Genomic DNA, 25,301 nt, shown 5'->3' on the forward strand with positions numbered 1-25,301 from the left:
CATGTCCAGGGATGAGAAGTCCCATTTGGTGGAGAGAGTTCCTAGGCTGTTGAGTTTCACTTTGGAACAAAGATGGTTAAGTGGCAATTTCCTGCGGTTGTTTGTAATGATGGGAGAGGGAGCGGTGGGGAATGAGCACTCTGACGAGCAGGAGGAAGTGTTGCAAATGACCAGAGTCAGAGAACAGAGGACAAGGGATGAAAGGAATCTAATGAAAAGCAGCACTTCTGCTCAGGGCGTTCAATAACCACTGCAGAAACCCGATGTGTCGAGCAGTGTATCTGGAAAGAGAAACAGAGATAATGTTTTAAATGTGGAGCATTTCTAATGCAGAACTCGAGTCTCTCAAGTCTAATCAAATTACAGGCCTGGTTTGCAAAACCGGCTTTCTGAACTTTGAATTGTTCCAGCAGGAAAGCATTCATAGCGTAGTCAGCAGGATTTGAACCTACGTGAGGAAACCCCAATGGATGTCAAATCCATCGCCTTAACCACTCGGCCATGACTACAGACAGCGCTGCTCGCTGAGCACTGACCAAATCAGCTGTGATCTCATTGGAAGCTGCCGCTGACTTGAGTTAAATGTTTCTATCTCCATTCATACCTTTGCTGTCATTTGTAAGGTGCGAGACACCAATGTAAAAGAAGAAAAGCACAAAGTTAGGAAAAGACATTTGCACCCAAATTGAGTCAAAATTATTCATTGAAAGGAAAATCACACTTGCCAATTTGCTAGATCTCTTTGCGAACATGACCAGCAGAGGTAATCAAGGGAGCTATTGATTTGAGTATTCTTGGACATGAAACAAACAAAGTTTAATGACATATTCATTTCTTTTTCTGGCGAAGCAACCGATCTTTCCAGATGCTCACAATGACAGAGATTTTTCACAATTAAAGACAGAGATTAAGTCGCTTGTAGATATACTTCAATGTGATACGATTCACTTTCAGCCCCTAATTACCCCAGAGATGGAGGGGGTGAGTTACTTTTCTTCACTCTTCAACTCCACAGCATGGAGGAACAGACATGAAACCGCTCGAGATGGAATTCTTGAATTGGAATCCAGCGACACTGAAGGAACTCGGCAAAAGTGAGGACTGCAGATGCTGGAAACCTGATTTTAGACCAGAAAATGCTCGAAAAGCACAGCAGCATTCGAGGAGCAGGAAAGTCGATGTTTCTGTTGCTGGTCTTTCGGCGTTCCGCAAACAATTTTCGTTTCTGGCTCAGATTTCCAGCAACTGCAGCAATTTATATTATGTTAACATTCATAATGTTTTGGACAAAACCAATGACCTGCTCGCATCGGAAAATCGGCAGAAGTACTGGGACACCGACATGTTAGCTGAACAATACAACCATTCCATGAGCGGGAATATGATCCGGGCCACGGTGCTGAGAGTAACGAATCCTCACAAGTAAATAACAAGACAAGGCGATAGATACTATCGTATTTAGTGTAAATAAAAACCCCTTTATGAACATTTTCGTTGCAGATTATTTTCAACTTGTCTTCGTAGATTTACAAAGTGGGAAAAGGCCATTCCGCCTGTTTGCATTGCGGCTAATCAGAGAGCCATCTATTCCAGTCGCAGTTTCCAACTTTGGCCCAAAGTCTCGTGTGTTCTAATGTTCCCAGGGCAAATGTCAATGACTTTATCCTGTTTTCTTAAATGGCACAACAATGGGGCAGATGTTTGACGCTTCCACAACGACTTGCAACTGTTTTGAGGAACTCATGCTCATTTTCCCCCACAAAGGGAGACACACAGAAAGATACCCCCAAAGCGACAGAGATCTCCGTTGTGGTGAGCTGGAATTTGAAATGGACAACAGGACAAATGCAAGTTTTAAATGCAGAAGCACAGAAGCGATGTCGCGGCAGGACTCCGCACGGGAGCGTCAATGTGGGGCACGGTTAAAGTGAGACGTTCCCCTCGTGCCAGGTAGGACCCTAACCTACGATCTTCTGGTCAGAAGTCAGACGCGTTATCCATTACACCACTGGCCCAATAGAGACGCGCACCAACGGCAGAATGTCGATATGCAATGCCATGGACATTCACGGAATCAGAATTAAAAAGGTGAACAAGCAGCGAAGATGATTACCAATACTGCTTCACTTCGAAGTTTCCAACTTGTGAAGCAGTGCCTTTCACTGGCAAAGGAGAAACATTTGTCCACAGCTGCCTGCTTCAGGGTCGCCTCCTTCTCTGCTGGAAGTGTCCATCGTTTTATTCACAGTCACCACGCGATTTCAAGATCTACTCGAGTGAAAATGTGTCATGGTGTCGTCTAAGCAAGACCCTGTTGAAACTCAGCGAGAGACCTCTGGTCATTTCGAGCTCAGGATGTGGAATTAGACGAGCTGCGTGACATCTTTTACTGGCGCCGCCAATTCACTGCAAATTAGCGCCTCAAAACGAGCCGTTGTTAGCATCAGCTTGATTTGTACCTTCCTGCAGTGCATTTGCGAAACAACATCAGATAGATCCCATCCGGCCCAGCTGACTTGTCTATTTTCACACACTGCAGTATTTCTAATATCTCTTCCTTGTGAAGCTCAATCTCTTCTAGTCTAGACGCAAGTATCTCTGTATCTTCCTCGTCAACATTTTCATTATCTATAGCGAACTCTGTCGAAAAATATTTATTTAGTACTTCCTCTATCTCCACTGACTCCACACACGACTTCCCACTATTATCCTTGATTGTCCCAAATTTAACTCTCGTCATTCTTTTATTGCTGACATACCTATGGAAAGCCTTAGCGTTAACCCTGATCCTATCTGCGAACAATTTCTCATGTCTCCTCCTGGCTCTTCTCAGCTCTCTTTTTAGGTCTTTCCTGATATCGTTGGAACCCTCGAGCGCTCTAACTGAGTTTTCACGTTTTGTACTAACATAAGACTTCTTGTTCTTCTTGACCAGGGATTCCACTTCCTGAGTAAACAGCGGCTCACGCGTTCAATATCTTCCTCCCTGCCTGACAGGTACATACTTATCTAGGACACACAGGAGCTTTTCCTTGAATAAGTTCCACATTTTTAATGTGCTCACCGCCTACAGTTTCCTACCCCACTCTGCACTTCCTAAATCTTACCTCATTGCATCGTGATTTCCCTTCAACCAGCTGAAACACTTGCTCCGTGGAGTACACCTATCCCTTTCCATCACGAAAGTAAACCTGAGAGAATTGTGATCGCTGTCTCCACAGTGCTCACCTACTTCCAAATCTAAAACCTGGCCAGGCTCGTTACGCAGTACTAAATCGAAAGTGGCTTCATCCCTTGAAGGCATGTCTACATACTGTGTGAGGAACCCCTCCCTCCACACACTGGACAAAAACTGACCCATCTATTGTACTCGTACTGTAGTGATCCCAGTCAATATTTGGATCTTGTCTTGAGTGTTCCAGAGTTTTTCATTGTCCCAGAGTCCAGATGAAGTTTGTATTCCTCACGTACGGGAGCGAGAATTCTTTCAATGTCTCAGATCAGTTCCTGTCCCGAGAACATCAGAGTCAATGTCCCTTCCTCTACTCGGACTGACAATTTACACTTCTTCAATCACCTATGATTCCATTTCCCAAATTGTTTCTCAAGATTTCCAAAGCTGGAGCCTAAATTATATGGTTTGCTTCCGAAACATTTTTCCAACTGTCAACTGACAATATTTTCACAGTATCTCTTCACAATCCTCTGGCTTGCACCATGTCCAGGGATGAGAAGTCCCATTTGGTGGAGACATTCCCGAGGCTGGTGAGTTTCACTTTGGAACAAAGATGGTTAAGTGGCAATTTCCTGCGGTTGTTTGTAATGATGGGAGAGGGAGCGGTGGGGAATGAGCACTCTGACGAGCAAGAGGAAGTGTTGCCAATGACCAGAGTCAGAGAACAGAGGACAAGGATTACAGGAATCTAATGAAAAGCAGCACTTCTGCTCAGGGCGTTCAATAACAACGGCAGAAACCCGATGTGTCGGGCAGTGTATCTGGAAAGAGAAACAGAGATAATGTTTTAAATGTGGAGCATTTCTGATGAAGAACTCGAGTTTCTCAAGTCTAATCATATTACAGGCCTGGTTTGCAAAACCAGCCTTCTGAACTTGAATGGTTCCAGCAAGAAAGCACTCATAACGGAGTGCAGCAGGATTCGCGCCTACGTGGGGAAACCCCAATGGATTTTTAATTCATCCCCTTAACCACTCGGCCATGACTACAGACGGCACGACGTTGTTGAGCATTGACCAAATCAGCCATGATCTCATTGAAGTCTGCCGCTGACTTGATGAGTGAAATGCTTCCATCTCCATTCATACCTTTGCTGTCATTTGTAAGGTGCGAGACACCAATGTAAAAGAAGAAAAGCACAAAGTTAGGAAAAGACATTTGCAGCCAAATTGAGTCAAAATTATTCATTGAAAGGTAAATCACACTTGGCAATTTGCTAGATCTCTTTGCGAACATGACCAGCAGAGGTAATCAAGGGAGCTATTGATCTGAGTATTCTTGGACATGAAACAAACAAAGTTTAATGACTTATTCATTTTTTTTTAGTGGCGAAGGAACCGATCTTTCCAGATGCTCACAATGACAGAGATTTTTCCCAATTAAAGAAAGCAAACAAGCCCCATCTCACGCTGACACCATCGTGAGCGCTGCTGTTTCACAATGTCACAGTGTCAGGGTCCAATCCCGCCTCAAGCAACTGAATGTGTGGAGTATGCACATTCTCCCCGTGGTTGCGCGCGCTTGCTCTGCTTTTCTCCCACAGTCCAAAAATGTACCGGTTAGTTGAAATGGCCGTGCTAAATTGACGGGGTTAAAGGAGAGGAATGCATTTGGGCTCGGGTCGGTCGGTGTGGAGTTGCTGGGCCGAAGGGCCTGTTTGCACATTGTAAGTATTCTAATCTACAGTAATCAATGACCAAGGTACGGCGCACGTTGTTCGATGGGGCCCCTATAACTTTTCGATTGTTTTTCTTCAAAGTTTCTTTCCAATTCAAACGGGAGAGGAAGAAGGGAAATGAATGTCTCCCATAATTCTTGCCTTCTTTTATCATTCACAGGTGGTATTTTTTCCTGTACTTTTTTTTACACTGTGGTTACTGTTAGTGTTCTTGTAAGCCACAGCGGCTGGTTTCCTCTTTCCTCAATGGTCCTCATCTCTACCCAAACACACTTTCCATCCTTATCTCCTGAATCAAAGTAATCTCTAACCATTGCATAATTGCCACGGAAACTGGGCTTTTCACACGCCTGTGTATGTCATTTCCCAATATTAATTGATCGTTTACTGTGTTGCAATTGCGCACGAGAAGAGGAAAATAAAATACAGGCCGGTGGTCCTAGGTTTCAAACACACGTAATTGCAGCTAACACGCAGATTACTGCACACAATGCGATCAGGGAAGCATGCACCAACCCGTCAGGAAGCACACAATAAGTACAATGATGGATGTCATGTCAGGAACAGGACTAGAAACACAACAGAAATACATCTCGTGGGTACTATTTTGGACATATTTCTCAATGAGCTATCGTGTTTTACATATGTTCCATCGGGAGTTACCTCACACAAGGAAGTAAGCAGTGCCGCAGACGGTGATGTAATCCGAGTTCAAAGTCCCGGAGTCAGAGATACTCAGTGCCCTGTGTGTACCTACAAGGAACAGCTGTGCATGGGGTTTACAGGGTAACTGAATTGCATGAATGCAGCTCGATGGTCGTCTGTCTGCTTCTCCGCTGTAGTTTTCTGTCCAGTCCCTGCGTGTAATCTTGTCAACTACGTATGTCCGGCACAAGATGGGCATTGGTCACTTGTATCTGAGAGAGGCTGTTGGTTTATGTATTGGCATAATTCCGAGTGTAAGGAGGAATCTGGCTGTCCGTTCCCAGAAACTTACTTGAATAAATGGAAGCGTGCTTTTTAACTTGCTGCGTGGCATGTACTCGTTGCAAAGTTCTTGCACTGCGAATCACGTTGCGGGACTATCCAATTTTGGCAAAGAATTTGTGTGGCAGTCACGAGTTGCCACGACCAGCTATCCCTAGTAGCAATACGGACAAATGGCAAGAACTACAAATTCGATTAGAGCAGCACAAGTTTAATCTGACAGGGCAAACAGAAGGCAGCCAGAAGATTTCTGGGTGTACGACAATCGCCCAAGGTACCTTTTCATATGAAAGTCTGAGCATCAGTAGAATCTGGGACCCAAGTAGTCTATGTTGGTTATTCATATTCCAGACAACTTGCGTTGTTCCCCGTTTACTCTGAAAGTGAATAGACATATTTATTTCACCGTTATTTCGAAAGAAGATCCTGCATTGAATCTGTTCGCCGTTTTTTTGATGTTGTGGCGAAAAGGTGGGCAATCGCGATGTGAAACGTTGCTATAATTTCATTTCCTTCATTCCTGTCTTGGTGAGGGAGAAAGGTGATTTGTTCTCTCGATCAGAATGGGGCACCGGCGCATTGATGGCCTAATTTAGTCACGGATATACTTGGAAATGTTCACTTTTAATGGTTCGTTGTTGTGTTTTGTTTTATGATACTTGAGCACTTTCTGGGGCTTGGCAATACACTAAATCTCCAGTAGGTTTGGAATTGCCTCGCTGTTATTTGTGCGAGCAGTTCATGTCAGAGACGACTCACAGTGCCTCACAGACAGCACTTAAGCTTCGGTGTGTCTGATCATGGTTCTGCCTTTTCAGTTTTGATTCTGGTCCACGATAAGAGCTGTCAGTTTTTGGATTCGCTGGAGAGCAAATTTGGTAATGCGATATGTGAGGTATTTTTCTTCAGCCAAAATCTTTGATGGCAAACTTGGGAAAGTGTCAAGAAGAATGGTCATTGGCACCAAATATTCGGAAAACCTTCATCTCTGGATCGGTTGGGCTCATCCACCCTCCAAACAAAATAGCCAAACTCGCTGGCTGAGTAACAAACAACATGCGGGTTTTTTTGCAAATGGTGTATTCAAACCTTTGCCAGTGGTTGGAGCATCTCAGACTTGTCGAGCATGGAAACAAATCCCGCTATCCAACTTGCCCTTACTGAATAGATAACCGAAATTAATCCATACATTTCTGCTAATATTTGTGCCTTATCTCTCCGAGGTCTTCCTGTCTATGCATCAATTCAGATGCCTTTGAAATGTTGTGAGTGCACCAGACTGCCACTAAATGTGACAATTCATTCCACACACACAAAACTTCTGTGTGAAAAAAATGTGTCCCTCACATCCCTTTAAAATTTTTCCTCTCTCACATTAAACGTTTGCTATGTAGATTTGAACTCGTGTGTCTTGTGAAGAAGTGCTCCCTGACTATTTACTCTGTCTGTATTCCTCATGATTTTATAAGCTTCTGTGAGGCCATATCTAAGCACTGAAGCTCCTGGGAATCTGACGAAGCCTATTCAGTTTCGTTCTCATGTCCAAGCACGGCAAACCTTGCAAATCCTTGTAAAGGTTTTCTAAACTTACACTTCCAAGAAGTGTGTCCAGCTGCAGCACTTGTTTGACCGCTTGGCCCCTCTGGAGCTGCGGGTGGACTCACTGAGGAGCATCAGCAATTCTGGAGAGTTATGTTGCCTCCCAGGTGCTCAGGCCAGGGATGTCGCCCATCGGCTGAAGAGCATTCGAAAAGGGGATCGTGAACAGCCAGTTGTCTTGGTGCATACAGGCACCATCGAAAAAAAAACGAGATGAGGACGTGCAGGGAGAATTCAAGGAGCTAGGAGAGAAATTAAAGAGGAGGACCTCAAAGGTAGTAATCTCGGAATTACTGCCGGTGCCATGTGACTGCCAGCGTAGAAATGAATAAAAAAATGGCACGGTGAACACGTGAGTTGAGGAATGGTGCTGCAGGGCGGGTTTCAAATTTGTTGGATTTTGTGACCAGTTCTGGGGAATGTGGAACTATAAGAAAATTGACGATCTACATCGGAACCAGGCGGGAACGTATGTCCTTTCGGGAGTTTTTGCTACTGCTGTTTGGGAGGTTTTATACTAATGTGGCAGGGGGCTGGGAACCACAAGAGTAAACAAGTCGGCAGTGAGGTGGAAACTGGAAACGCTAAGAATCTGGAAGATAGCATTAATAATGGGAAGAGTAGGCAGAGAGCAGATGAATGCAAAAGAACTGGTGGCCTGAAATGCATCTACTTGAATGCATGGAGTATAGACAGATGAATTTAGGGCTGAGGTTGGTGTCTGGAATATGACGTTATTGCGATCACAGAGATTTAGTTGAAGGAATGGCATGGTTGGCAACCAAATGTTCTAGGATATAGACGCTTCAGACGGGACAGGGAGGGAAGTAAAAGGGGAAGGAGTTGCTTTGCTGGTCAGGGATGATATCAAGGCTGTGCGAAAGGAGGACACCATGTGAGACACTATGGATGGAGCAGTGAAGTAAGAAGGGTGAGGTTAGATTTTTGGGGCTGTATTATAGAGAGTGTGAGGTGTAAGAAAAAATAGATAAACAGATCATGGAAAGACGTAGAGGCAATAATATAGTGTTGATTGGAGATTTCCGTTTTCCCAACATTGACTGGGATACTCTTAGCGTCAGACGTCTGGATGGGATACCATTTGTAAGAAGCCTCCAGGTGAGATTTCTGGAGCAGGATATCAATAGTCCGACTAGGGAATAGGCCATATTGGAACTAATATTGGGGAATAAGCCAGGGCTGGTGATAGCAGTTGCCGTGGGTGATTTCTTTGGGAAGTGTCCAATATTCTGTAAGTTTTAGAATACTCATTGACAACGATGAGAGTGGTCCTGAGGAAAGAGTACGAAACTGGGCTAGAGCTAATTATATCAAAATTATGCAGCAGGTCTGAACTGTGGATTGGACACAGCTATTTGGAGGAAAGTCCACAGTTCATATCTGTCAGGTTTTCAAAGACAGGTTAAATATAGTGCAGGATAGGCATGTCCCGTTGAAGGCAAAGGATTTGAGAGGCAATATTCGTGAACTGTTGATGACAGGACAACTGGACGACTCGCCAAGAGGAAAAGGGAAGCATACATAATGCCTCGGCAGATAACAACATAATGGTCCCTGGAGGAACATGAGAAGAGTAGGACAAGTCTTAAACGAGGAATCAAGGGTGTTAAAAGGGATCATAAAACAACTTCACGCTAGCACAATTAAAGAGAATCCTAAAGCCTATTATTCATATACAAGAAGCAAGCGGGTAACCAGAGAAAGGATTGGTCCACAAAAGGAAAATTAAGGAAGGCTGTATGTCAAATCTGAGAGAGTGGGTATGATTCTGAATGATTATTTTGCATCAGTGTTCACTGAGGAGAGGAACACGATGAATGTTGAGTCTAGAGGAAGACATTTGATTCATCTGGATCATGTTGACATACGTAGGGAAGCTGTGTTGGGCAGGCTAAGGGTAATTAATGTGGACAAATCCCCAGGAACGGATGGGATCTATTCCTGGTTCCTGAGTGATGTGAGAGAGGAAATAGCTGGGGCCCTGACAGATATCTTCGTGGCATCCTTCAGCGCAGGTGAGGTTCTGGCCCACTGGAACGTTGCTCATATTGTCCCCTGTAAAAGAAGGATAGTAGGGATATTCCGGATAACTACAGAACAATGGGCCGAACATCAGTGTTGGGAAAGTTGCTGGAGAAGGTACTGAGGGATAGGATCTATTCATATTTAGAAAATAATGTGCATATCAGTGAGAGGCATAGAGTTTTTCGGGGAAGTGCCCAAGTTGATAGATGAAGGAAAGGTTGTTGATGTCATATACATGCACTGCAGTAAGGAGTTAGATAAGGTTCCCCATGGTAACCAAATACAGAACGTAAAGTAACATGGTGTGCAGGGTGTTCTAGACAGGTGGATAAAGAATTAGTTGAGCAATAGGAGACAGAGAGTGGCAGTTGAATGGAGTTTCTGGAAATTGACAAAGCTGACCAGTAGTGCTCCACAGGGGTCAGTGTTGTGGCCACTGTTATTTGTGATATACTTAAATGATCTGGAAGAGAGCACTGTTGCAATGATCAGAAAGTTTGAAGATGACTCGAAGATTTCTGAACTAGCAGAAATTATAAGTGACTGTTAAAGAATACAGGAGGATATAGATATACTGGAAAGTTGGGCTGAAAAGTGGCAGCTGGAGTTCAAAACAGACAAATGTGAGGTGACGCATTTCTGTCAGTCTAATTATAGATGGGGTTATACAAAGAACGGAAGAGCTTTGGGGGAAAAAGTGTTGATGAACAGAGAGATCTATGAGTGCAGGTCCATTATACACTGAAGGTTGCTGCACAGGTGGATAGAGTGGTCAAGCAGGCATATAGTATGCTTGGCTTCATTGGATGGGGTATTGAATAAAATGGCTGGCAAGTCATGTTAAAATTGAACAATACATTGGTCTGGCCACACTTAGAATACTGTGTAAATTTCTGGTCGCCACATTACCAAAAAGATGTGGATGCTTTGGAGACGGGGTGTAAAAGGTTTAAGCGGATGTTGCCTCGTCTGGGAGGTGCAATGTAGGAAGAGAGGTTGAGTAGGTTAGGTTTGTTTTCATTAGAAAAAAGGAGTTTGAGGGAGACCTTTTTGAGGTTTACAAAATCAAGAAGGGTACAGACAGGGTAGATAGAGAAAAGTTTTATTTCCCAGGTTGAAGGATTAAATACCGAGAGGTCACGCTTTCAAGGTGAGAGGTAAAAAGTTTAAGAGGGATACACGCAGCACCTACTTGACACAGCGGGTGGTGGGTGTCTGGAACGCGTTCCCAGCAGAGACGGGAGAGGTAATCACGGTAGATACATTTAAGAGGCGTCTGGACAGATGCATGAGGAGGTGGGGAGCAGAGGGATACAGATGATTAGGAATTGGGTGACAGGTTTAAACAGTAGATTTGGATCAGTTCAGACTTGAATGGATGAAGGGCCTGTTCCTTGTCTTTACATGTTTTTTGGTCTTTCTTCTTAAATTACGCCAATTTCATTACAATATTTGCGAGTTCTAAGTGTCTGACGTGAATCCATGCTGAAACACTGGTCATAACAAATCTGAGTGTGGGCTTTTGTGTGGTCGCATGGTCGAGCGGTCTAAAGTGCTGGATTTTAAGCTTCAGTTTCTATCGAATTGTGGCTTCAAATACCAGCATTGTCAGTGCACAACTGTGTGGGCGATGTATGTGAGAGCACTGCGCATGTGTGGATGCCTTTTACTTTGAGTGTTTGCAGCTCCTCAGTGTGCTTACCCTCTCGGTGATAAAATCAGCGACCGTCTCTGAAAACAACGCAAGTTCCTGCTGTCCGACAGATCCTCATATCCCGTCGATAACTTTGCTTTTCGATATCTGCGTTGTCAGTTTCTGTATCTCAAATGGTAGGCGCATTTGGCTGAAATGTTGGTGGTTCGTGCCCACCCAGGGAATAAACCTCAAATATTTCAGCACAAGCATTTACCCCAACCATGTATTGACATTATAACCGGGAAAACTCATCCATGATTCACCCCAAGTCCACAGGGAGTGAGACGTTTACACGCAGCAGAATACGACATCACTTTCTCCAAGCTCCCGATGCCAACAGAAAGCGGCCACTGCAGCTTCAATCAGCGACTTTCTGCCAAGCCATGGGAAACAACTCATGGAAACTGCTCCCTTAGTAACAGCTCTTTCCGTGTGAAAGGAGCAAAACTTTCACTTTAAATTGGAAAGGGCTTCAGGACATTGGAACGTTGCTCCAGTTCTTGGAACGTGTTATGAATAAAACTCCTGACTTGAAAATAAGAATTGGTAAAGGTTTTAGGTAGAAAGAACAAAGAAAATGTTGATTGAGACGACTCTGTCTCGTCAGCAGATGGGAAATGCCCAAAACTGTAAACGGAAATGATTGAGTTTCCTTTGGTAATTTCCCGACTGATTTACTGTTTGCCACAGAGGTTGGAAATCACATCAGCGACATAAAGGTGAGGGTAAAAGTATGAAGATATTAAGGTTGAACCTTAAATCCAGGGACAAGTGCGGAATAGATTGTAATGCTTTGAAGGAATAACTGAAGTGAAAGGTGTGAATGATATTTTTGTGATTAGGAGGAATGAACTGGATCCTAACAAATTGCTGATGAATTATGCTCGCAATGTAATCGCAAACTAATCCACAGTGCACCGTGCTTGGTTAGCTCTGTCGGTGCAGTGTGAGATGGTTAATCTGAGGGTGATGGGTGCAAGCCTCACAATGGGCGCTTTCACTGCTTCATACAATTCCGGATCTTCGTTCCACGTGCAGTATTGCAACCCTTCGCAGGGGAATGTTCTTGCTGCTTTCATTGACACATCTGTCCGCCTGCTTTTGATCACACGTCGGTTTCTGAGTGAACACTGTTTCCATTTTACTGGAGGCCCCAGAGTCAACTTTATCAGTGCAGCCGAAAATACAATGAATGATGTCCGTTTGAAAACGTGAGGTTCCAAACCAACCGTGCACCACCCAAAGTGTTCAAAGGCACGGAAAGCGAATGGCCACTTGCTAAGGGTCTGACAGAGACGGATCAATGTCATATGTGTCCTGAACCAATTTTCAGTGATTCAGATTGTTCTGATGGAAACCGAAGGGTACTCTCCCTCAACGTTTTGCAATTGTTCTTCTTGTGTTTAACGTAATGAACAGTATATTGTCAGTAACGAGAATGGAGGTGCGGCAGGATCGTGAGGTTTCAGTGTGGGACATAGACACAGTAAGTCAAATATCCCCAGAGCACGGGAGAGCTGTTTGTTCCAGGATCACTGCCATCTTCTGTTTCTAAAGCAATAAATGAAATTACTGGAAACTCTCAGCAGGTCTTGTAGCATCTTGGAAATATAAATCGATTTAAGACTTCGGGACTAGTGACACTTCTTTTCCATGCCCATCTCCACCTGCTTTTGCACACTCTTCATTTTTATTGAATGTCTCCTGACTTCCAACTTCATATTCAGCTTCTCATTTATTACTTCCTCTCCAACCATTTTCCCAGTCTCCAATTTTGTATCAGAAATGTTCCATCTTTCACATTGCCCAGGACTTCGAACTGAACAAATAACTCTGTTTCTATTTCCTTAGATAGCAGATGGCCAGAGACTGGAAGGCAGTGTTGTTCCGAAAACTCATCCATGATTCACCCCGAGTCCACAGGGAGCAAGACGGTTACACGCAGCAGAATACGACACCATGTCCTCCAATTCCCCCGATGCCAACTGAAAGCGGCCACTGCAGCTTCAATCAGGGCTTCCTGCCAAACCCTGGGACTCAGCTCGTGGAAACTCCTTTCTCATTAACTGCTCTTCCCGTGGGAAAGGAACAAAACTTCCATTTTAAATTGGAAACGGCTTCAGGAGATTGGAAGGTTGTTCCTGTTCTTGGAACGTGTTATAAACAAAACTCCTGTCTTGAAAATAAGAAGTGGTAAACGTTTTAGGCAGGAAGAACAAAGAAAATGTTGATTGTGAGGACTCTGTCTCGTCAGCAGATGGGAAATTCCCAATACTGTAAACAGAAATGATTGGGTTTACAAAGGTAATTTTCCGACTGACTTACTGTCTGCCAGAGTGACTGGAAATCACTTCGTATGAAAATATTCGGGTTGAACCTTAAATGCTGGGACAAGTGTTAAATAGATTGTAATGTTTTGAAGAAATAACAAAAGTGAAAGATGTGAATTATGTTCTTTGTGATTGGGAGGAATGAGCTGGATCTTTGCAAATTCCTGTGCCAGGTGAATTGTGCTCTGAATGAAATAGCAAACTAATTCGTCGTGTGCCAAGCCTGGATATCTCAGTTCGATGAAATGTGAGGTGTTTAATCAGAGAGTCGTGCGTCCAAGCCCCATAATAGTCGTTTTCACTGTTTAATAGAGTTCCAGCTCTTCATTCCACACGCAGAATTGCAAACCAACGCTGGTGGAGCATTCTTGTTGCTTTCGTTGACACATGTGTCCTTCTGCTTTGATCACATGTCGGTTTCTGAGTGAAAACTGTCTGCACTTTACTGGAAGCACCAGAGACAACTTTGTCAGTGCAGCTGAAAATACTATGAATGATGTCCATTTAAAAACGTGAGATTCCACTACATCGGTGCACCAACCAAAGTGTTCAAAGACACAGAACGCGAAATGGCCATTTGTTAGTGATCCCACAGAGACGGCTTAATGTCTCATGGGTCCCGAACAACAATTAACTGATTCAGAATGTGCTGATGGAACGGAACGGAGCTCTCCCTGAACGCTTTGCAATTGTTCTTGTTGTGTGCTCATATAAGTTTATGTAATGAACAGTTTATTGCCAGTAACGTGGGTGGGGGTGGGGAAGGATTCTGAGGTTTCAGTGTGGGACAAACGTGATCTGATCGAACGGGTAAGTCAAATATTCCTAGAACATGGGAGAGCTGATTGGTCCAGGATCACTCCCATCTTCTGTTTCAGAATCAACAAATGCAATTGCTGGAAACGCTCATCAGGTCCGGTCCTATCTTGAAAATGAAAACCGAATGAGATTTCGGGACTGGTGACACTTCTTTTTCCATCTCCATGTCCCTCTGCCATTCTACAAACTTCCTTTTTATAGAATTTGTCCTGACTTCAAACCTTATATTCAGCTTCACATTTATTGCTTCCTCTCCAAACATTTTCCCAGTCTCTAAAAGTGTATCATGCTTGTTCTATCTCTCACTTTGCCCAGGACTTCCAACTGAACAAATAACTCTGTTTCTATTTCCTTAGATACCAGATGGCCAGAGATTGGGAGACATAGGAGGACGGTTAGCGCTTTCAGAATATCTAGACTGCTCTGCCATTCGATCTTGGCTAATATCGTTCTTAACCCCATTCTCCAGTCCTCTCCCTGAACACTTACTCCCCAGTTTTATGATCCAATCTTTTTCCTAGAGTGGGTCCGAATCCGTCCCAAAACCCTCCACATATGTTGGCAGCTGTTACACTGTGTCTACGTGTCATCAATCTCAGTTTCAGTGATTCTCAGCAAACACGAACTGTTCTGAGCAGCTCGATCGGGTCTCTGGCCCCACTGTGATCCTGTGGTGGAGCAGTAATCATCTTCATCTCCTACGGAAAGGATCGGCGCTTCAAAAAAAACGGACAGAAAGAAAGATAGGCTTGTGTGTCAAGATATGTGGATGTAATTGCTTTCTGACCTGGTCAGTACTCCTTACTCTGTATATCCCCGCACATTCTAGCTGTTGTGGTGAAAGGGAATACAAGTCCAATTAATTGCCATCTACGCTTTTATTCGATATGTATTCTTCCTTGTTCTGAATATGCAGGGATGTTTCCAGCACTGATGGTCACCATTTCTAAGAGTGCATGCCGCGAGCCCTGATATTTTCTGGAGAGTAGCAGTATCAGTTTGTGCGAAAGTGTCCCAATACAAAGCTTAGAAGAAACATTGTTGTTCCCTCTTTACGGACGACAGTCTTTCATATCATGATCGATGGGGCTTTATTGCATATTCATCAGCAAGCCTTCTTTTGAATTTACTCGCTCAATACTACACTAGCGGTGGAAAGAATAAAATTCCGAATACCTGCTGCGTGAATTTCATTCTCAAATTTCTCTTCGCAATGGTCCTTCATATGTGGCGATGTTTATATCACTGCTGGCCATCCTGTTTAAGAGTGCAGTTACATATGTTCCTCTGTCTTGGCGCTGCAGGGAAAATTGTCTGGGCCTTTTCAGCCAATATTTCCTGGATAATTCAACATGGTATTCTTTATTTTTCGATCATGTCCACTTTAAGGACACAGTTACCGGGCACTGATCCTTTCTGTAACAACAGTACCGCATTTGCTTTACATGCGAAGGTGTCCCGGATCAGTAACAAGGAGAGCATTCATTTCCTTCTATCACAGGGAACACTGGATTCATGATGTTAGTCTCTGTCAAATGCATCCGAAAATGTGCTCTGAAAGCTTCATTTGAACGCTGTCTGGCGTTTCTCAACGTGTGTCAACCAAAACCAGAAATCCTCAATCATAGTTTGGAGCAGTTCACATATTCGAGTTTCGAAGCAGCAGACACGGAGACAGTTAATTCACAATCAAAAGATTTAGAGGCACAGATGAACTATCGACTCTTGTTCTCATACTGTTACTAATATTACCGTGTGGCCTGAAGTCTAAGCCATGTTGTCACTGAAAATGAGGAAATCACAGACAGGCTGCCGAATGACAGTATGTATTTTGTTTTCTTGTTCTCACAGAGTTCCAGGAAAGTATGACAGCGAGGGAGAGGAATGCAAGTCACGTGCAGCTCTGGTGAAATACCTTCTGTCTGATTCAGTCATCAACAAGAAACGTGAATGCGACTAAAGCGGGAAACCTTTTCACAATCGAACAAAGAGCAATCACGAACAGTGACCACCTCTTTGACATCTCAGATCGCCTTTGACCTTCCCTGAATATGTATAGGAACTAATTTGTGCACACCTCAAACTGAGAACTGTTTGATTTACCGACAATAAGTGAGTCACATGTCCTTGATTCCCACATAGGTTTCCAACTCAGCTTGCAGCCAGGTGGCAGTTGTTCATGGCTCTGCTGGATAATGCACTATTATGGAGAAATAAAATTAAAGTTGGAACTCTTATTGGCTCTGGGTTTCGAATACTCTTGCTACGTGTTCTGCCATTCTCGGATTCCAGTGCTAAACCAGTTTTTCAGTTCATCTGAGCAGCAGGAGAGTCGGCGTTTCTGGCAGGAGCAGAATTCATCATCTCCAGTCATCACTTTATCTGAGGGGAGAAAATGAGCAAAGTTTTATACAGCGAGTAATCGGAATTACATTCCGTTTCAGCATGGCAGCAGATATGGGCTAGCAAATTCAAAGCCATATTTGCTGATGAGAACAACAAGCACGACCGCTCAGATAGAGCAATTCCTCTCCAGCGCTTATTCTGCAGAACTGGTACAGTTGCTGTGAGTCTGCTGCAGGGTATCATCAGGTACATGCTCTTGGGTTTCCGGTTTTGGCCTGTGTGCTCGCGTGGCTGAGCGACCTGAGACTCTGATTTCAGATTTCAAATCTTAAGAAGGCTTGTGTTTGTATCCCTGCGCGGCCACGTGTGCTAATGGATGAAGCTGGCAACGTTTTGCAGGGATGAGTTTTGTTAAAGTTGAACAGCGAAAGTAGTAATTTCTTCTAACCCGGCTGTGATGTGGCACAGCAGAAAACAACCAATATGGCAATGCCCATGTTTTCTCCTTCTGCTCTAGTTGTCACGTTCCCCTCCAGCTCGAAAGGCCACCAGCATAATATGCGACTCAAAAACAGGCTGCGCCAAACTTTCATATTCCAGACAATTTACATTTTTCACAGTTTCTCTGATAGTGAATGGAGATATTTATTTCTCTGTTGATGTGAAATTAGGTTCTACATTGAATCTGCTCGCAGTATTCTGTTGTTCTTGCGAAACGGAGGGAAATTGCGATACGAAACTTGGTTACTTTTCCCTAATTTCCTTAATTTCTGTCCTGATGAGAGAGGCTGGTGATTGGTCCTCTCGATCCGGTGGAGACATCAGCCCAATTGTTAACCTCATCTCATCGAGACTGTAATTGGTAATCTTCACTTTTCATGGTTCATTGTTAGTCAGTTCTGATTCATGTTACTTGGGCACTTTCCTGGAAGTATTGGTGCTCTAAGGCGCCAGTACGTTGAAATCACCATTTGGAATGACTCGCTGCAATTTGTGTGAGCAGCTCATGACCCAGACGACTCGCTCTGCCTCACAGACAGCATTCATGAGTCCGTGTGTCTGAAAATAGGTTCTCTTTGTCAGTTCTGCTTCTGTTCATGAGTTGTCAGGTTTTGGTTTCGCTGGAGACACACACAAAGACAAAGATCCACATGCACACATATATTTTGCGTGGTGAATTTTTTTGGTACTTTCAGAGTTACATTGCACTTTGCTCAGAAACCACATACATTCATGTAGAACTCTGAGCTCAAAAACTGCATGAAATTATGTAAAACTCTGTTATTTCACTTTTTGGATTGGAATCAATCTAAACATCAGGTCATAGACAGAGAACTCAGGGGGCTAACATCTTCAACATATTGTCCAGCTATTGCCATTGTTAACAGCTAACCCGAGAATGCAACTTTTAAAAAAAAGGGTTTTGTGATTTACACATAGAATACAGTGATAGTTTGACTTCTTTCAACAGATGAAAGGCTTAACAGACAATCAATTCTTCAATGTATAATTTCAGTTACATCACACTGCAAATTTTTGCTATAAATTCTGTGTTACGATCGAGCCCTCCACAAACACCTGATGAAGGAGCATCGATCCGAAAGCTAGTCTGCTTCCAATTAAACCTGTTGGAGTATAACCTAGTGTTGTGTGATTTTTGAATTGGTACACCCCAGTCCAACACCGGCATCTCCGAATCACAACTTATTCTCGACAGCTTGCAAGTGTTCCCTTAGAAACTGCAGCTTTTTGGAAACGTATTACTGGGACAAAGTCATTGCTCAATGGGATGGGATGCACCGTCAATCCCTAATTACTCGAGAGATTGAGATTTTGAGTTACTCCGCAGAACCCTGGATGTCCTCAGTAGCGGGATACAGGCATGATGCCATGAGGCAAGGATTTAGAAGTAGTGACATTGAAGGAATTTCGAGATATGTTCAACTGGGAAACGCGAGAACTTTGGAGGGGTAATTGTGGTGATAGCTTTCGCTTGTATTTGCTGCCATTGTCCTTCCAGACAGATGCTGATCGATCACTGAATTGTTCTGGCAGGACCCGTGTGTGTGTTCTGGGTGCAACCAGGATTTGGTTTACATTCGGATAATTCACAAGAAGTGAATTAAATCTCCATTTCCTGACTGGGAATGAAAGCCTGTTCTGGGCAATGCAAACTCAGACCCGTATGCAGGGATGTCCATTGATACTGCAGTAGCCTTTGGGACCTGTACAAACTCTAGTGCCTGCTCTTCACGTCATAATCGTCTTCGTCAGCAGTGTTTCTCTCTCCAAGTTTCCAAGTCGGTTCATATTATCACCCTTGGTTTCAATGTGAAGAAGGCAATGCTGTGATAATCTGATGTTGTTCAGCAGATATATTGCAGCAAGTTAAGTGAAGACTGATGCTAACACGAGCTCGTTTTGAGCTGCGCTGATGTGTTGGCAGCAAGAAAGGCAACGTTCAACTCGCCTCATTCCGGATGACGGGCCCGAAATGACCAGTGGTTTCTCGCTGAATTAGTTCAGGCTCTGGAATGTAAAACACTTCAAGTATGAAAGTACAGTGAAAGGAAATGTTTCATAAAGTAGGGAATTCCAAGTGAAACAGTGACGGTGATAATGTTTGCTGATTTTTCACCTTGTGAAAGCTGTTTCCCTGATGGGGACGTTTGCATTACCTATATACAAATGGTCACAGCCAGACCTGGTCTTTGGGTCAGTGAAGGAATTGATAACACGCCTGATGTCGAATTAGGGGATTGTCGGTTCGCATTTAAAATCACGAGGATGCAGCATGCTAGTCCATTTCTGTTGTCTGTCAGGAATGGAAGGGTTTGGGTTTTCGAATTTTCAGTTTCTTTCGTCCAATTCAAATTCTAGCTCAGATCAACGTCTCTCATTGTCTGTACAACTGGCTTTGGTTTAACCAAAAACTGCCTTTTGGCGGTTGAACTTGCATGTTGGAGCGGAGATCTGAAGTGAAGCACAAGGAGCTGGTCAAATCCTGAGAACTCTGCCACTTTCTGGGAATGTGTCTGTGTGTCTCTTTCTGTGGGAGACACGACGTGGGTAATAACACAGTGTGACTATGTCAAACTTTAATCCCATTGTTGTGTCATCTAAGATCAAAGCGAGAACCTCACTGCCATTTGCACTGGAAACATCAGAACACATAAGGTTATGGACCAAAGCTGGAAACTGGGAATAGAATCGATTAATGTCTTTAAACCAGACTGCACCATGAGCCAAATGGGATTTTCCATTCTGCAAAACCTGAAGACGAGTAGAAAACAATCTGCAGTGAAACTGATCAGAAATTAAATGGAAAATCCATTTCATTGAGAATAAGTCCAAGAGCGTCTGTCTTCATTCCATGTAATCTCGTAGTTAGGATTTGGAACTCTAACCGCAATAGTGTTGGTTCTATTCTTGGACAGGGAATGCATGTTTTATTGTGCAAATATATCGTGGTACCAGTATTTCTTACCACTGGTCCGAACCTGGTAATGCTTGGTTTTGTGCCGGGTTATCAAAAATCAAAAAGAAATATGAACTAAAAACGAGAATTGATAGAGAAACCTGCTACACCTGGCAACATCTGTGGAGAGAAACAGTTTTTTTTAAGATGGACAGGAAACAGGTTAGTTATAGATTTCTAGATTATACTGTTGGGAAAATGATAATCTTACCTGTCGAACCAGGATATTTATCAAAATCACTCTTGACCTTACAAACATCGAATTTACAATCTTAAAAGGACCTAATCAGCTGTCATGCTGCTTTCATTTTCCTGAGCTGGTGGAAGGCTATGTTTTAATGGCTACATTTCCTTTTAGTTTCTGTTATTTCGCAGTCACGCCGAATGGAGAATTGTTTCTTTCAGTGTCTGCCTCAATATGGGTCTTTGTTTTTTCTATATTTGTCTCTGTATCCTCCTGGGCCTTTTTCACATTCTCCGACTCTCTGGCTGTCCATATCCCTCATTTCCCATTTCTGCTCTTGAAAAGCCTGACATTCAGAGACAGTTTGAGATTCGAACTGCTGAGAGGCTTTCTGACGCCTGGCTGGAGTCGGTCGAAGTAGTCTTACATTATCTGGATAATGCGTCTGTCACTTCGACCTGAGGCAAGGAGACATTTCTTCCTCAAAATTTAAAGACCCTTTCGAAGTTAAAGTTGATTTCCTTATCCAACAGAAAAAGAAAGTAATTACATGATAGCTGAAGAAGAACAACGATGCATTTACTGTTGGTGTACAACGAATGAATAGTGACAGCAGAGAATGGGGGTGATCATGTCGAGGTGTTAGTGCCATTACCACAACATTTCCCGGGAATGCTGCAGTGTCTCCTGCCTCGCCACTTAATTTCCACAAAACTGGGAATGAAGGAAAGAGAATAAGAGGATGAGAAGCAGAAGTGCTTGTGGAATTGCAGGAAAAATCTCCAGGTTAAAATAGTAGTTAAAAAGAGCAACCTACAGTACTGGACTTAAAACAGGAAAATGAAGCCGGAACGCGAAATCAGAATGTACAGCAATTCAAACAGGACACTGAGTTTCTCGATCAGCAACACAATACTTGCGAGAAATAACGAGCTTTCAATACAATGAGCAGGCACCAGTGTGATGGGAGCTGCCTTCACCAGCTGAGCCATGGCGCCACGTTAAGAGCCAGATTTCTCGTCCATATGTGCAATGCCTGAACCACGTGATCACGGGAGTTCGAAAACGCGTTTTCTGTATTAATTTTGCTCAGTTTGAATGGCAATCAAACTCTGCTTGTTCACAAACAGACGTTTCAATGCTGAGCATGCCCCACTAAAAAGGCACAGAAAAAGACAGTATCCTCTTGCATTGGCATCCAACAGATATTTACGTCAATTTAAACTGACAGAATAAAGAGGATGTGCTCATCTCCTCTCGCGTCCCATTAACCACGTTAATACACACGCAGGGATTTTCAAACCAAGATGAACAGGGTCATTGTTGTGAATTGACAGCAGTGGTGTGAGAGTCATTGCGAACAGTGAGCCATAAATGCTGAACCAATAGCACTGACACTGAGCCGAGCACCATCAGCTCCACACTCACATCTTGTGTCATGTCCCCTAGGCATCAGTGCATTTGACTTTAATTATTCTACCCTGCACCTCTCCTCAATTTATTCCCGACCGCTTGCAGTGTCGAATTAGAACATGTAATTATTAGAAATGCATTTCTGGGACACAGTTGTCTTTCAATGAGAAAAGATTCACTGCCCATCCCTAATTATACCAAAGATGGAGGGGATGAGTTGCTTTTGTTAACTCCTCAAATCCTTAGTATGGAGGTACTGACAAGAAACCGTTAGAGATGGAGTTCCTGGATTGCGGAAAGCAGACCGACCGCAAACTGCTAACGTAACTCACCCAGGGAAGAGCAGATGGACCCCACTCTGTCAACGAAACTCAACCAGGGGACAGAAGTCTGACATCACACGATCAATGTAACTCAACGATGAAATTATGGCCTGACCGCACTCTGTTAATGTAACTCACCCAGGGAAGAGTAGACTGACGCCACTCTGTCAATGTTAGTCATCCAGGGAAGAGCAGACTGACCCAACACTTTATATGTAACTCACACAGCAAATGGCAGACTGACACCACTCAGAGAAGAGCAGGCTGTACCCATTCTGTCTCTGTCACTCATCCAGGAAAGAGCAGGCTGATCTAATTCTGTCAATGAAACACAAGCAGGGAGACGAGCCTGACCCCACTCTGTCAAAGTGACTCACTCAGAGAAGTGAAGACTTATTCCATTCTGTCTATGTGAATCATCCAGCGAAGACGGTAATGAAACCATCCTTGCTGTTAAACTCGGACAGAGAAGAGCAGACTCTCACGATTCTGAGAAACTAACACGCCAGTGGAGGAGCAGACTGACACAACTCTCTTAACGTAGCTCACCCAGGGAAGAACAGACTGAGTGGACTCTGTGATATTACTCACTCAGAAAGGAGCAGACTGACCCCATTCTGTTAATATGACTCTCCCAGGGAAAAGCAGATGAAGCCCAATGTGTCAATGTGACTCAACCAGGGAAGAGCACTCTGACCTCACGCGATCACTTAAACACAACTAGGAAATTGCAGACTGACGCTACTCTGTCAATGCAATTCACCCAGGGAAGAGCAGACTGATCCCACACTGTCTAAATAACTCACTCAGTGAAAAGCAGACTGACGCCACTCTGTCAATGTAACTCGCACAGGAAAGAGTAGACTGATGCCACTCTGTCAATGTAACTCACTGAGGGAAGAGCAAACTGACGCCACTCAGTCAGTGTTAGTCACCGAAGGAAGGGCAGACTGACCCCACAATCTCAGTGTAACTCAGCAGACTGATTCCACACGGTCAATATAAGTCATTCACTGAAGAGCAGTCTGACCCCACTCTATAAATGTAATTCACTCAGGGAAGAGCAGACTGATCCCATTCTGTCTATGGCACTCACCCAATGAATGAACACTAACCCCACTCGACAAATGTAACTCGCCAGAGAAGAGCAGACAAAAGCCAGACTGTCAACATAAATTATCGAGGGAAGAGAATACTGGCCCCGCTCTTTCTGTTTCACTCAGGCAGGGAAGAGCAGACTGTCACCACTCTGTGAAAGAAATTCGCCCAGAGAAGGGCAGACTGACCCTACTGTATCTGCGTGACTGACACAGGTAAGAGCAACTAACCCAACTCTGTCAATGTATCTCCCTCAGGGAAGAATACCCTGACCCCTCTCTGTCCATGTAGCTCACCCAGGAAACAGCAGACTATCCCCACTCTGTCTATTTAAGTTCACTAAAATTCTCTGAAGTACGTCCTATCCAGACACTCTCCTCATCATTGTCTCTGTAACCTTGTGCACTCAATGGCGAATCCAAATAACCTGCAAATGTTTAGAATGTGGCAGCAAACCAGAGCTACCACACAGAAATTGGGCGAATGTGCAAACTTCCATCAGGCAGTCACCTAAACCTGGAATGGAAACCAAACCCGACAGCAGTCGTGATTATAAAATGGCAGAACAGAAACCTAGCAAAAAAAGAATTGCATTCCTGTGTGTTGCAATTATTCTGAGTATTAATTAAGCCCCCCTCACTGTAGTTAATTTCCATTTTATTCACTGCCAACCTTCTTCAAAGCAAAGCACGCACTTGCTTTTTTCAGACTTCTGATATTCCGCTTTCATCCCGTTTTTTACCTAATCATATTTCTGACTTTACAAACTACGTCATAACAGGTTGACAATTGCAGAATGAGCTTTGTTCCGTTCTCCACTGATTAGATTAGATTAGATTGCTTACAGTGTGGAAACAGGCCCTTCGGCCCAACAAGTCCACACCGACCCGCCGAAGCGCACCCACCCGCCGAAGCGCACCCACCCATACCCCTTCCCCTACATTTACCCCTACATCTAACACTACGGGCAATTTAGCGTGGCCAATTCACCTAACCTGCACATTTTTTTTTTGACTGTGGGAGGAAACCGGAGCACCCGGAGGAAACCCACGCAGACACGGGGAGAATGTGCAAACTCCACACAGTTAGTCGCCTGAGGCGGGAATTGAACCCAGGTCTCTGGCGCTGTGAGGCAGCAGATAAGATGTTGAGAGTAGTAATACAACATATTCGAGTAGGACTTGATGCGCTTGCGGGTGGTGTATTCGCGGCATTATGGCTTCTTTTTTTCGTTTTCGGTCTACTATTTCGAGTTCATTGCGCAGACTTCTGAAGAAGACTTTTTGGAGTCGAAATGGTAACTGTGTTTTCTGTCGGAAGACAGACGTAGCTTTATTTCTGTTCTCTTATAAATTGATCTTCTTCTGATCTTTGCAAGTGAAATAAGGTGTATTGCTATTGCTCAGTTTTAGTTTCAAAATCAAGAGAAACATGAAGGAGACAATATCAAAGAACACAAACTACAGAGTTCTTAAGATAATTTTTGCAGCAATGGTGGACATGAAGGTCAAATTAAGATAACGGTTCAAGAACATTTAGTCTGGAAGTGGTGTGTGACTTTAGTTCTAAATATATGTTTTCGTTCTTCCAGTACATCTTTTTGACTCCCAGAAAACATTGATTGTTTTCTGTATTCACTTTGTTTCGCGATATCTGTCTTTTGGTCGACCAGGGACAACTTGAATTTGCGTCTGCATTGAATAAGATTTTGCTCTTTCTCTCGAGAAGCAAACCTGTGCATTATGTACCACTTATCATGCTGATGGCTAAGAAGTTCAAAATGAAATACGGTTTATGGATCGTGAGCAAGAATGAAGTGATCCACTTGCGAACAGATGTCACCACGCCCTATTCCTACATCGGGCCTGAACGGTCCATTGGCAGAGTCTGCAGAAAGGAAATGTCGAAGTGAACTAGTCCTTTGTTCAGTTTGATTTGATACCAATGGTAGTGCTGTATTGGTGCAGAAATGTGTCAACATCTCTGACGTTAGAATCAAAATTTAAGTCACATCTACTCTTTGGAGTGTCTTCTCATATTGGAACATGCTGACATGAAAACATCTAGCT

At 43.6% G+C, this 25,301-nt stretch overlaps 1 non-coding gene across 1 annotated transcript; it reads right to left on the bottom strand.

The window, feature by feature from the left end:
* Positions 1–427: 427 nt before the first annotated feature.
* trnas-uga (transfer RNA serine (anticodon UGA)) lies at positions 428–509 on the bottom strand. The gene has a single exon. It is a non-coding gene; the product is annotated as a tRNA-Ser (tRNA).
* Positions 510–25,301: the final 24,792 nt, after the last annotated feature.

This window comes from Chiloscyllium punctatum, chromosome 13 (genome assembly GCF_047496795.1).
Source record: "Chiloscyllium punctatum isolate Juve2018m chromosome 13, sChiPun1.3, whole genome shotgun sequence".
Taxonomy (NCBI): domain Eukaryota; kingdom Metazoa; phylum Chordata; class Chondrichthyes; order Orectolobiformes; family Hemiscylliidae; genus Chiloscyllium; species Chiloscyllium punctatum.